General features: G+C 39.9%; 1 pseudogene; it reads right to left on the bottom strand.

Moving 5' to 3' along the window:
* Window positions 1–1292: 1292 nt before the first annotated feature.
* On the bottom strand, window positions 1293–13930 carry LOC116677024 (attractin-like protein 1; annotated as a pseudogene).
* Window positions 13931–14908: the final 978 nt, after the last annotated feature.

Below are 14908 nucleotides of genomic sequence, written 5' to 3'. Positions count from 1 at the left end.
CATTATGGCTGATAATCAAAATCTCGTGGAGAAAAGTACGGAATTTTTACTTCTGGAACACCCTGCTCCAATGAGATGTGGAACAGAGGAGGGACCTCAAACCCAAAATGTTGGGAACCACTGTTTAATGATTAGTTTAGTTAGTACTTTATTTGAACATGTAAAAAAACCACAACATTAAAATAAAAGATTTTATACATGCATTCATGCATACATACATAATTAAAACGACAGATAATAAGGTCATGTATTCTTAGCACAGTCTTCCGAAATTGAAAGTCATTCGATTGATAACAACTTATCAGGTCCGACCCCCTTTCTCTACTTTATAAGTTAGTAAATCTTATGCTTCAGTTATTTACACATCATAGACACAGTGCATATATACACAAAAAAATTACACTTTTTTTTAAACTTTTATTTTTTTTTCTCTGTCTTCTTTTCTTTCTATACCATCTATCTATGAGCCAGCATGCACAAAAACTTGGCCATGTCACTCACTTTAAAAAAAAATATTTTTTTTTATCCTGCTGTGACATGCCAAACTGTCTGCTGTGAGAAGGATCATTTGGCATTACCAAAACAAATCTTTGTTCTGTCAGTAATGTGTTCTCTGAGTGTGATTTCTACCCCTGGGATCAGTTTCACTCACTCACTCAATTAGACAGACAGACAGACAGACAGACAGACAGACAGACAGACAGACAGACCAGGACACGACAGACAGACAGACAGACAGACAGACAGACAGACCAGGACAGACAGACAGACCAGGACAGACAGACAGACAGACAGACAGACAGACAGACCAGGACACGACAGACAGACAGACAGACAGACAGACAGACCAGGACACGACAGACGACAGACAGACAGACAGACAGACAGACAGACCAGGACAGACAGACAGACAGACAGACAGACCAGGACAGACAGACAGACCAGGACAGACAGACAGACAGACAGACAGACAGACAGACCAGGGACACGACAGACAGACAGACAGACAGACAGACAGACAGACAGACAGACAGACAGACAGACAGACAGACAGACCAGGACACGACAGACAGACAGACAGACAGGACAGACAGACCAGGACAGACAGACAGACAGACAGGACAGACAGACCAGGACACGAAGACAGACAGACAGACAGACCAGGACAGACAGACAGACAGACAGACAGACAGACAGACAGACCAGGACAGACAGACAGACCAGGACAGACAGACAGACAGACAGACAGACAGACAGACAGACAGCTGCTGAGTCAGGCTAGGGCTGCTTACTTGAGGACCATGTGGTAGTTGGAGTAGTTGAAAGAGTATCCTCCCACCACCCACATCAGCCCAGAGTGCACCAGAGCTGTTGGGACGCACGGCCCAGGGACTGAGCCGACGGTTTGACGCTCGGCAGCACCCAGAATGCTCAGTGGAGGGAACGGACAGAGAGCAGTCTGGACCTGAGAACACGAGAGACATTACATTTGATTTAAATAGCACCTTAATAGCCGCCATCATGGTTAAAACCCACAGCCATCAAGCCATCACGGCGGGACGTTTGAAACAGGTTTGAATTAAGTTTTCACGTCACACCCTCAAAAGAAATGTGGAATAGGAAGTTTGGTGTCACTGTGTGTAGAATTTGAATTATTTTAACATTGCACCCACTGGAAGTATCAAAAAAGCCTCCACAGATCTGACCTGAGAACGCTGCAGGTAAGGTAACACTTTGATGAGCTATTCTCACCAAGTTTACAGTGATATCATATTTTAGGAAGTTTATGCAGTCGGCTCCAACAAGTCGCCTGTAAGCTACCGGCAGCTTGTGAGCAGGTTTACAGTAGCTCACCTTTTGACTGACAAACTGAAAAACAAAATTACGATGATAAATGCACCTCTTCCAACACATATACAGTGGCTTGAGAAACTTTACACACCGATGCTAAAGTTGATTAAAAAGAGGATAAAAAAAGACATCTTTTGGTAAGTGATCTTTAATGCCTTAATCAAAAAAAAAATAGGAAAATCCAACCTTTTAAGGACACTTTTGTGTGACTGAATAATGTATGTAAATAAATAATGTTCTTCCTTAAAATACAGGGGGCATTAGGTATACACCCCATGTTAAATTCCCATAGAAGCAGGCAGATTTTGATTTTTAAAGGCCAGTTATTACATGGATCAGGATACTATGCATCCTGATAAAGTTCCCTTGGCCTTTGGAATTAAAAATGCCCCCCCCCCCATCATCACATACCTTCACCATACCTAGAGATCGGCATGATGTTATTCCAGTTAGCCTAGTAGCTGGTTTGACTTGCATTGACAGATGTTTTATGGAAAGTTTCCCATTCCCATTGAATTAAGGCATTAAGATGAATTTCAAAAGATTTTTATTCCTCGTTTTAATCAACTTTAGCATAGGTGTGTAAACTTTCTCAAGCCATTGTATACGTTATAAAGACACTTTTACACTACATAGGCCTAGTATATAGTGTAATAGAAAAATTACAAATAAATCTGACAGTTACCTCCTGATTGTTTTTAAAAGTCATTGTTCACACCATAGAAACTATTTTTTTGGGGGGCATTTCTAGGCTTTCATTCGAGAAGACAGCCAGAGACATGAAAAGGGAGGGGGGGGGGATAATGCAGCAAAGGAGCTGCAGGTCGGAGCAGAACCCGGGTCCTGCGTCGAGGGGCCATCCGGGCACCCATAGAAACCATAAAGTATGTTATGTTTTTGCTTTAGTGTTAGACTCAAGGTCCATGAAAAAAAACAAAAAAACATTTATGTATACATTTATATATCAGTAAAATGTTTTTAAATATATTATACATTAATAATTTTTTGTTCTGATGAGAAAATTGTACAATGCTTTCCCAGGTTATGAAACAAGTCACCAGTGCAGCGGCAGTCTGCTTGACCAAGAGGAGAGATCTGCTCTGAAACATTCACTGGTGCTGCTGATGGACATAAAAAACCTTTTAAAGCTTAAAAATCTTTACATGAGATCAGTCAATACTCTGATTTTCAAAAAAGCACAGGAGCTGTTTTCCCCAAAACTGAAGGGAAAACAGAGATTGAAAAGATTATTGGACAACAGCAAATCAATAAAATTATCATCTTTGATCCCATTGACCTTATGGGGGAGTTAAAGAGGATTACAGTAAACCATCAGGGGTTTCTAATGGGGCAGCTTAACTTTAGTTTATCAGGATCTCCATTAGCTACAGCACGGCTGCTCTCATCCAGAATAACACAATACAGCACATAAAAACACGAAAGCAAAATTAAAAGAAACCAAATATAACAAAAGATGAATATAGACAATGGCAAACTGAAAGGTTACAGTACAGTCCTGCAGACGTCTTCTGATCTCTTTTAGTTATCGCCCCAAACATGAACCCATGTCAACCTGAGCTGCAATGAATCAAATCCAAAATACACACACACAACCACACACACAACACACACACACACACACACACACAACACACACACACACACACACACACATCTGCATGATTCCTCCTCGCCATTACGTCAAACAATTAATCCCGGCCAGCCGATTATTTGAATACTTCATTCTGTATTTTAATATTTTGTATGCTTTATTGCATTATTATTCATTCAAAAAGATGTTGTTTGACTAAGTAAATGTTCCTTACTAATTATTTGGGGGGGGGGGGGGGGGGTCGGATGAATGTTTCAGAAGGTAACATTGAGAGAAGATGCAAATTCATGCCAAGTACATTGAAAGCTTCTCTGCATTGTGGGACAGGGACAGGGGAGGGACAGGAGGAGGGCAGGACTTCATTAACACAAACATGTGTTATTAACTGCGGTGAAATGGCAGTTGCTATGGCAGCCGGCGCCTATTTTGCCCCCACTGCTTGTGTGCTGGACACACACGTTTCTCAAATGGTGGTACGTGTTCCCCAAGGTGTACCTTGCTGTACTACAGGGGTATGTGAGATTGTTTTACGTAATTCTAAAATGAATTAAACACATAGTTATGCCTTCATTTATTGATTTTTACGGACTGTCCATTTTTTTATTAACACTTTTCTTGACGCTTTTGATCAATGTTTTAACTTTTTCTTACGTTTTTTTGTTGTCATGTTGACGGTTTCAACGCTACGTAACACTAACTTATTAACTTTAGTTTTACAGTCATTTTGGGAATTTATGGTCAATAAACCTCATTTATAGGAAATTATACCTAATGTTTGAGTTAGAAAAGCAGAAATTAGGAATTATTGAGACTAAAATTAAAGGAATGGATGTTGGATAATCACAGACTGGAATATGTCAACTTTTACTCAATACTATTTCAAAAACACTTCAATCGTTTTTCATTTGTTATTAAACTGAATAAGACGCCCCAAAATTAATGAAAGTAGAGATTTGTACTTGGCAAAGAGCGTTGGGTGGAATCAATCATGTTATTTTGGGGAATTAAAAGAACATTGATATAGGAAAATGGATCAATTTGACCTGAGGACAACATGAGGGTTAAGAGGCTACCGGAGGAGTTTTGGGATTTTAGGAAAATAGACTTGACCCTCCCTTCCAAAGCAATACATTTTTTTATCACCCTCCAAAATGATTGGGAAAAAAGGCAAGACCCTCCCCAAGAATTTATTGATGCCTTTTGTTGTGGTTTGTGCTTGGCAAAGATTGTACAGATAGCCACTGTTTTTTTTCCCAGTCACATCATACATGACTTAACCTCTGCTTTCTCATCTTACACATCCCACTCCACCAAAACGGGGACCATGTTAGTGGATTTTCTGACTACGTTTCCTCACCTGATTGGGTCTGGAGGGGAACTCTCAGGTTTTTGTGCAGCTCGTGTGATCCATTTTTGTGAAACTGTGTACATTCACACACTAGGCCTACCTGTGGTCAGGGGGAGGGGGGGGGAGGGTCAGGTGTAGTGCGTCATGAGGGTGGGGGATGGTGCGACCCATCTGCAAGCATTGGAGGCGGAGACTGAAAGCTACATGGAAAAATATGCACCAAACAAGCCACTTTGTAATTTTGCTCTATTTCGGAATTTTGCTGTTTTCTAGACTAAAAAACGTTGGGTGACCCTCCTCTCAACAAAGAATAAAAGACATGGCCCTCCCTATTTTCCTGGGTGGTCCATTCCATAAATGCCAAATGGTCCCTTAATACTGAAAATGTAGCTTTAAGTGTTTTTGAGTTACAAAAATGTTGTGTATTACAGGATGGTCCAGTGCTGTATTGTGCACTATATGAAAAAAATATGGTAAATTATAATAAAAAAAGTTAGAAAATCACTGTTGTATAATAATAAGAAATAAGAGTCACAGTGCACAAATCATCCAGGAGCATTTTATGGACCAATCAGGGGGCTCTGTTTGTTTCCCAGAGTGTGTTTTGATAAACTACTAGAGCCACTCTCAGATTGTTCACTAGAGCTAGTATAAATACACACACTGAAGTAAGATGTAACCTGTTCAGAAATAAATGAAAAAGTTAATTGAAAAGACACCATTACACTGTACACACAATCATGTTCATCCTTCTCTGTAATATATTTAGGATAATTGCAAGATGTTATTACCGTGACTGTTGCCTGTGTAAAGGTCTCCGAATGGCTTCTTTCAGCTAATTAAGAGTTAATACAGTTCTAATTTCACACCATAAATCAATCAGTCTGGGTAAATGCAACATTTAAATGTCAAGTCAAGTCAATTTTATTTTATAGCCAAATATCACAAATGATAATTGCCTCAGGGCGGGCTTACAATCTGCAGAATAAATATAATAAATAACCAAGGACTACTGGTGGTCCCACGCACTGGTTTAAAAAACTAGAGGAGACCGGTCCTTTGAATCGGGGGCTCCAAACCTGTGGATCACCCTTCCTATTGTCTTACGCTCTGCAGACTCTCTTGATGCTTTTAAAAAGCGGCTGAAGACATTATTATTATGATTATGATTATTCTTACAAAAAAAAGTATTACAAAAACGGACAACTCATCTATTCAACTAGCTTTCCACAGCCCAGCCAGCTAGCCCAGGCTCCAAACTATCCTTATTTTCTTATCTTTTATTTTGCTCTGTAAAGCTTTATCATTTGTATTATAGGATGTACATGCATGTCTGCAGACAAGCTTTGTAAATACCCCACTGTTTCTACTTGTGTTTACAGCATTCGTCCAGGAGGGGGCAGTGCTTCATCATCTATCTCACTTGCCCGGACTTCAGCATTGAACCATCAGTATCATTATCATTTTGTCTTTTCTTTGTAAACATTTTTTGCAGTTTTTGCCTCATTTGTGTTTAACTGAGTTTCAAATACTCATTTGGTAACTTTTTTTGCAGTAATTTGTTTATGCAGTAAACTTTCTGGATATCTTGTCTGCTAGTCTCTTCACAAGCACAATCTTTACTAAAATGTTGTTCAAATTGATTAATATCGTGTCTTTTTTTGGCTCTGGGATGCGTTCTAGAGTGTATTGTTTGTATCTGCATATACAGTATATATGTATATACATACATACATACATACATACATACTGTATACTGTATACATATGTAATAATATAAATATAAAAAATTGCTTAATAGGATTATTTACCACCTTTTTACACACACACACCCACACACACACACACACACACACACACACACACACACACACACACACACACACACACACACACACACACACCACACACCACACACACACACACGTGGATGTCCTGGCCTCACAGATTTCGTTGAGTGCATAAAGTTAGTTGCATGGATTGTTCACACATTCACAGAAATTGTGCTTTTAACAAGATTAGGGCTTCAACTTGGTTTGGATCTGTTCTCAGTTGGGGGGGGGGATGTCAAACCACCGAACGCCCCTGTCTACGGGCTTGATCTGCATTGCAGTCATTTAATCTTTTATATATAAAGAGTACTTTTCCAATTTGACCAACCTACATCAGGAAATCGGCAGCTATTTCTTTTGAGAAGGAGTACCCCATGGTAATATTAGTCAGAGCCCCCGACCCTGGGTACCATAAAGCTGTTCTGTGTGCTGCTGAAAGAGCATACTGTTCACAAATGATCATAATGAAGCCGCATGCTATATTATGTGCCACTAGGATAGATTTCCCAAGACGTGTATTGTTTCATGACATAAAACAATATTGAATCAGGCAACATTATGTTGAGCACAAACAGGGAAGGGGCTGCCACTGGGCTTTTGTTTCCCCGGCCTTTTGTCTGTTTCCTATTTGTTTTCTTTTTTCATTGAATAGTGAACAAAACAGAAACAAAGAGATCCTCCTTATTATAATCGAAATGTGCCAATTGTTTTGTTTTTAGAATAAATCACACTAACATTGGCCTCATTTGTACTAAAGCATATTAATTATATAAGGTGCAACAACGACCTTTATAATTAATAAAAGTTTGCACAATAAGTAATTATTTGGTGATTTGCAGCTCAAAAGATGTTTAAAAAACAAAACTGGGCTTAATTAGATTGAGATTTACATCATGTAAAATGTAATCTATCTATAGATTTCTTTCTTTCCATCCATCCATCCATATCCATCTTAATTTCCCCGATAACCTTCTCCCTCCTCTCTCCCGTGCTGCTCTCTACCTTGCCAGCTGTCGTTGCAGACGCAGAGCTTCTCTCCGGTCAGGTCGCAGTATCCGTGGCCCGGGCTGCCACAGTTGTCCCTGCAGTACGGGATGTCGCAGGCGTCTCCTTTCCAGTACTCATCGCACTCACAGTACACGCGGCCCGAGACCGAGTTGGCTGTGCTACAGCGGCCGTGGCCCGAACAGTTGTTGGGACACGAGTTCATCCTGACGGAGACACAGTCAGACAGGAAGTCAAGACACTTCTTCACAGTTAGACAGGAAGTCAAGACACTTCTTCAAGGTTATACAGTATGGCAAAGAGACTAATTGACTGAATCATTTCAGCTGCACCTGTTGGGCACATCGTTTGGTAGGTTAAGGCATAATAAAAACATTGTATTTTATAAACTAAATGTGTTTTGTGTGCAAACATTTTCATTTGTAAAGTAAAGTTGTCAGCTTAGTGTAGAGGAGTAAAAAGTTCTGTATTTCCCTCTGAAATGTAGTGGAGTAGAAGTAGAAATTGGTATGAAAAAAAAAGACTCAAGTGAAGTACAAGTACCTCAAATTTTTTACTTAAGTACAATACTTGAGTAAATTAACTTATTTACATCAAACCACTGAATCCCACAGCTTCGGGGGTGATAGCTTAGCTGGCAACTAGTTTAGGCTACTAATATGATTTATCTTGCCTAAAATAAAAGTACAGTATATTGACAATATGAAGTGGCCATTATAACAGGTAGATATGTAGCTCCTCTAAAAAATTACATCTATATATAGAGACATATTATCAAAAACCTACCAGCCTTAGAAAAGAAAAGTTTTCCAAATATTAATATATGTAGGTATAAGAATAGGTATAAGATTAAGATCAAAGCATCAACAAAAATCTAGGAGAATGGTATTTTAACCAATGCAGTTATGAGAAATAATGCAGTCTGTGAGCTCGATATCTTATTCGTTATTTGGCATTACAGTACATGGAGAGGAAAATGTCGGGATCCATTGGATTTATAAGGCCAGTGTTTTATAAATATAAAACACTGGAAGACAAAAATCAGTTGCAACACAGCACTGAACAGTTATTGGTTTGTTTGAGAGGGATACACATCCATTTCTTAAAGATATCTCTCAACTTGTTCGTAGCGAGTCTATATGCACTTATTGTAAGTGGCTTTCAAAAAAGACTTCTGTCAATTAAATGTAATGTAACAAGGAACCATGGAGCAAATAAGAGATGGAGCAAGACGGATATAATTTAAAAGACAGGAATTAGAGATACAGCTTGCACTAAAAGACACTGAAAATGAGAGGCCATTACAAAAGCAGAACTATAATAGCCTAAATAGTAGGGGAAAATGAAATAAAAATGACATAAAACCCAAACTCTGAGAACAAGCATGTATACACTATGATACTACAAGCAGTATACACTGGTTCTCTGTCGAATCAGATAAATAAAGATGATGAAAAAGATAGAACGATCAAAAAAGGAGTCAAGCACCAGAGGTAGAAAATCTTCTTTTCGTTAATACAAAAAGCCGGTTTTCTGAGTGTCGTCATGACAACCTTTATCCCCCCTGGTGTGTGTGTGTCTGTACAGTAACTGTCCTCACTCACTCCTCCCATGTGTTCAACCTGCCTACCACATATTATTAAAGGTTCCATCACTGCTGACACAAAGCAGCCCAGTGTGCGGCTTTGTGTGCAGGGTATAATTTACGTCTGTAGCCTACTGTACGAGTGAGTCTTGACTAGGGTTGGAAAACAAAAAAACAGTACAACGAAGACTGTACTCACCCGTCTAAACAGCTTCAAACAGCCACATGTGTAACGTTCAGGAGCAAAAGGGGACAAACTCAACAAATCATTTCACAACGGAATTTTTGCCCCACTTTACTAATTTATAGAAATTTGCAGTAGATGGTATCCAACACTGAGAGACACTGACCAACATAGGCGTCGATTTTGGTAATTTTTAAAAACCTCAAGCTCTATTTAGCTAAAAAAAACATGAACAGGAACTTAAATATTTAATATTAATTTAATATTTATATTTGAAAAATAGCTTTTAGCTTATGCTGAAGCTAATGGGGATCCAAATAAAACAAACAAACAAAAACCTAATTCTTGAGCGACAGATGTCAACAAATCCACAAAAACGTCGATCCCCACAGGAGACAGGCCAGGACACAGGCGCTGTGGTGATGCGCTGGCTACACGCTTCTTTCTTTTCGTAGCTCCTCTCTGAGTCTGACGTCACGTCGTGTCACACTGTCAACATGCTACATGGATACATGAAGCAGAACGTAGTGGGTCATATGTCTAAGGCTTTCTTCTTCATAAAACGTGTCGGACATCATCACATTTTATTGGACATTTGTATTCATTTACATTAGTAAGCTACAGGACAACGTCTTTCAAAACATGACCTGCACGAAAGAGAGAGAGAAAAAGAAAAAGGAATGCGTCTCTGTCCCCAGCACATTTCAAACAGAACTGAGGCCCTTTCTGACTATAAGCGTCAATGTGTGACGAGTTGGGCGTAAAAACGGGTTGGTTCAATTCACGTCTTTCTGTGAGATCAGGCAGGTAAATTGGGTTTATCAGACATTCATTTTTATTAGACCCAGAAAGGGAGGAAAGAATTGAGATAAGGAGCAAAAGGACGGTGGACGTCGAGACATACGAGTAGGCAATGCTGAAGCCGGTCAAGTTGTAGGCAGCATCGCTGAAGAAGTGGAGCAGAGCGTAGCCGGACGTCGTCACTACCTCCGGGACTGTCTCATTAGCCCTGGTCTCCGCTACCACTAGACCACTGAGAGAGAGAGAGAGAGAGAGAGAGAGAGAGAGAGAGAGAGAGAGAGAGAGAGAGAGAGAGAGAGAGAGAGAGAGAAAGAAAGAAAGAGAGAGAGAGACAGGTAATGAGACAGAGAAAGACAGACAGTCCCTCTCAACAAAAAACTAATAATGATAAAAGCAGTATTTTACGGTCTGAAAGCACCACTGGAGAGATGTACAATAAAAAGGATTCCATTTGAGCAAATGCAGACCCCACTGAAAATATGACAGTGATTAGCTTTTAAGTAAAACAACATTGTAGTGCAGATTCATACCGCATTTGGGTTTTATTTCTTAGATTGGGGGTTTCTTATTTGCTCGGCATGCCTCTTTTAATAAATGCAATGTACTGCAAATGTACCCTCACTAATGTATCTGAGTCAAAGCCTCCTTCCAGTTCCTTCCATTTCCTTCCAAGCCCAAGTATGTGGCCATCTATATTAAACAATATAAGCTTATTTTGTTGTAGGTAATAATTCCACACAAGCTTTGTATATTCAAATGCCAGATACTGTTTCCTTGGTTGGAATTGTCCAAATTAGCTGCTTCATATTCCTGGGAGCAAATGAACTCTCAACAGGAGATAAGCCCCAATGGAGCAGAGTAATAAGTGGGAGTTGTATAAATTATTGTGGCATTACTTTTTTTTATTATGAATTCTTTTCAAATGAAACAGTGACATCCGCATGCTTGTTAATTGTCCTTTTGGGGTAGTAGTCGTGGTGGTGGAGGGGGGGATATTATGCAATAAAGCTCCAGAAGGAAGTGGTATTCAGGGATAATGCGAGTAATTGCAATATTTTATTTCTATTATCACTGTGAGATACAATGGCCGTTATTATGAGGCCATTTGTTTGCTTACACGTGAAGTCATTTGACTGCATAATTGTTGGAGCTATTGAAGACGTGCCAAAGGCTACCTGAGTCATTTCCATATTCCCCCTCTCTCCCAGCTCTCTCCTATTCAGAGTAGCAGGCGCTCACCTGTAGACAGCAATCAGAGGGGCGTAAATGGAGTCTCCGTCGTAGACGTACATGTGGTCCCAGCTGCACTCGGTGGCAAAGTGATTGAAGCGCAGCCGGAGCACTGCATTAGGACTGGGAGACAGAGGAGACAGAACAATGGATGGGCATGACAGCCATACATTTGCATTACAAATAAATATAGCGTATTACCTATATGCTTCATATTAATCTTACTTCTGAAAAGTGCTTCCATTATTTATGAAGTCTGCGGTTATGATCACAAACACACACACAGTGCCTCGGAAAACCATTGCTGAATTGAGTTCTGAACTCTAGAATAAGCTTAAGCCCTTATTCCTACTCTGAAGGGAGCACTCTGAGACAGAAACCTGACACCACATATAATGATGCTGAAGGGTCTAAACCAGGAGTGTCAAACCCAGTTTCACTAAGGGCCACTCTGGAAAACGAGAATCACATCAAGGGCCAGACATGTTGAATTTGTTGACATGCTTTTTATTTTGAAAATGTCAAATATCTTGTATTGTTGTATTGTATTGACTGTGTTATTGTCTTATACAGTCGTCTCACTTGCAGTTAGGTTGACATTAAGCCCCCCAAAAGTCAGCAAATAAGTAAGTTAGCCACTTAAAGAAAAAATGTTTTTACATAACTTTATTCATTGTTAATACACTGGTGTCAATGAATGACACTTCCAAGTGACACTATGTGTCATCTGTCTGCATGACTTGAGGTTTTATGAGTCAAAACATTAAAACTATACAAAAATGCAGTTCTGTGGAAAATAAAATTGCAGAACAAAAAGAAGACGGAGTTTTTTCTTTTCAAGGGTGCAACACATGCAATGCATGTCATTTACCGTTAAATTAAACAGTACACAGCGCTTTAGATAGTGGCTATGTCTGTGTGCATTCAGTTGGTGCAGCATGCATCTCTGAGCAGTCATTTGGGATGAAGCAATAAACATACAAAGACAAACTCTACTCACACAGAAATACAGCTCTCTTTATCTGGAGCCTTTCAGTTTTAACCATGTAGAACTGAGTAAGATAAATGATGACAGAGGAGATGAAAAAAACACAGATACTTACTATCCTTCTATTAGCAAGTGCATTTGGTCTTGTACTTATAGTTCACTGGTCCATCTGTGAGAGAGCAGACAGGTCTGTTAACCTGTTGGAAGACCGGGGGGGGGGGGGGGGGGGGGGGGAAGAGAAGAGACAGAGGTTTAGTCACATATTCAGTAACAAATCATATGATCTAACCAAATGCTTAACCAAAGCAAAAGAAAAGAATCAGCACTAAACTGAGATGTCGCGGTTTGTGTGGGCTGCTTCTGCCCTTCAAGTACAACCATAATTTAGAGTTGAAACTGCAGCATCTCAAAATCTTGTGACCCCCCCCCCCCCAAAACAAAGAGATCCATTCTTACAGCAGGGAGGCTATCCGTCAGTCAGATCAGGAGACGTCCAGTAGTTACGTCAGGACTTAATGTTTGATATTCGCTACTAAATCAAGTATGGTTCCATTTCAGGCGAGTTCATTTGTAAAAAAAATGGCAAAAAGCAGAAAATAGGACTTCCATTATTTAAAAAAACTGAAAAATCTTCCAACATAACTAACATCATCTAAATCTATTCAAATTTAGCCATTTTAAAATAAAATAGTTTGAATTGCTATAAAAAAAGAACTCATTAAAGGTCCTGTATTGTAAAAAGTGAGATTTCCTGTGGTAAATTTGTAAAGTGGCAGGGAGCGCGTGGGGGGGATCCAGCGACTCAAAGTGGGGGTTGGAGGTAAAGGAACAAAATTAATTACACTGCGTACTGTACGTTGCTTCTCTGACTAAAACAAAAACAAAACTGTGCTGTGCGTACATCAGGGAGGGACATTTTTACTGTAATTTCAGAACATACACTGCAGTTTTTTCTGGACCCACGAATGGCACAGCCCTGTCAAGTTTTATCCAGTGTAAGCCAGGGATAACTTTTTCTCTCTCTGTAAACTGAGCGTCCGTCCAGATTTACCCAGTTTGAGTGTCCCCGACATCTGTAGCTCAGCGTAAATTCTTTCAGGAAGACCTAACTTTTAATCAATGCACTCCTACATCAACTCTTATCCTAATAAATGTTTTTGCTGTATATAACTGTCGCATATACTGTATGCAAAAGTCATTCTTTCAGGAAGATCTAATTTAATCAATGCTCGCTTCCTGAATGGAATCAGCTGTTGGAGGCGTTCACCTTCCTGCTAAACCAATCAGAATCATACACAAATTGCAGGGGCCAATCACAGAGTCACAACCCTGCTTTAAATAAGCTGTTTCTCCCTTCGCTATCAGCTGTCGTTGCAGGCAAAGAGTACAACCCTCCACCCCCCCCTCCACCCCCAGTCATCTACTCCAACTGACCGGGCCAGACACTCCTTCATTATGGTCTTCGGGCTCCTTTGTCCGATGTCCAGATTCCATCGGGGGGGTCTTATGGTTCTCTACTTCTATATAGATATATGAAATATTCGTATAGCGATGAAGTCTAGTTGCCAAAGACTTTGTAGATTTTATTGAGCAGTACAATAAACCTCATTTGCATTTCTGAAAACATGTCTGTCCTGATGGAAATGTACGTCCCCGTGCGGGTCATCACCATCCACCTTAACGACAGGTGCGTTAGCAGCAATAAAGGTAGGCGTACTACCGCTGTGGCCCCCGTGGTCTCCACGTTGCGGAGACGGTTGTTGCTCGTTATGGATCCGATTGGCCAGCGTATTTGAAACATTTTAGCAAACTTTGTCTTTTTGACATTTTTTGTGATTTTTGTGACACTTCAATATTTGAACCCTTGTCTTGTCTTCCAGTCAACCTGCAACTTTTGGTTTTTCGGGGTCAAAATTTACACTTAAATTGGTCAACACGTTTTCCTCACTTTGACATTTGTCACTTTTGTTTCCCTTTATTAGACAAGGACAGTGGATAGACATGTGAAAGGGGGAGCGAGAGAGATGGGGGGGTAACATGCAGCAAAGTCCCACAGGCTGGATTCGAACCCGGGCTGCTGCAGGACTCAGCCAAGACGGGGCGAGCGCATTTACTCAGTGAGCTATGGGCTCCCCCGACATTTGTCACTTTTTTACAAATTTTGTCACTTTTTCAGATTTGTCAGTTTTATGTTTTGTCCTTTTTGAAGTTTTCTCCATTTTTTCCATGTTCTTTATAATTTGTTCCCCAAAAGCTATAAAAGTAGATAAACACACCAAATCCAATGAAAGTAGTGAACTGATCATTTTACAGAACCATCCACGTTATTTATTTTTTTGACAATGTGGTTAAAACAAACTTTATTCAAAAAGGTTTTGTTATAGAAACTTTATGAAAATGGGTCAAATTTGACCTGAGGACAACAGGAGGGTTAAAAGACAAACAAGACCAATAACATTGAACACTAGGCAC

The sequence above is a fragment of the Etheostoma spectabile genome, unplaced genomic scaffold (genome assembly GCF_008692095.1).
Source record: "Etheostoma spectabile isolate EspeVRDwgs_2016 unplaced genomic scaffold, UIUC_Espe_1.0 scaffold00004242, whole genome shotgun sequence".
NCBI classification, from domain to species: Eukaryota; Metazoa; Chordata; class Actinopteri; order Perciformes; family Percidae; genus Etheostoma; species Etheostoma spectabile.
Note: the sequence above shows the minus strand (reverse complement) of the source record. Positions and strands in the feature narration are given on the sequence as shown.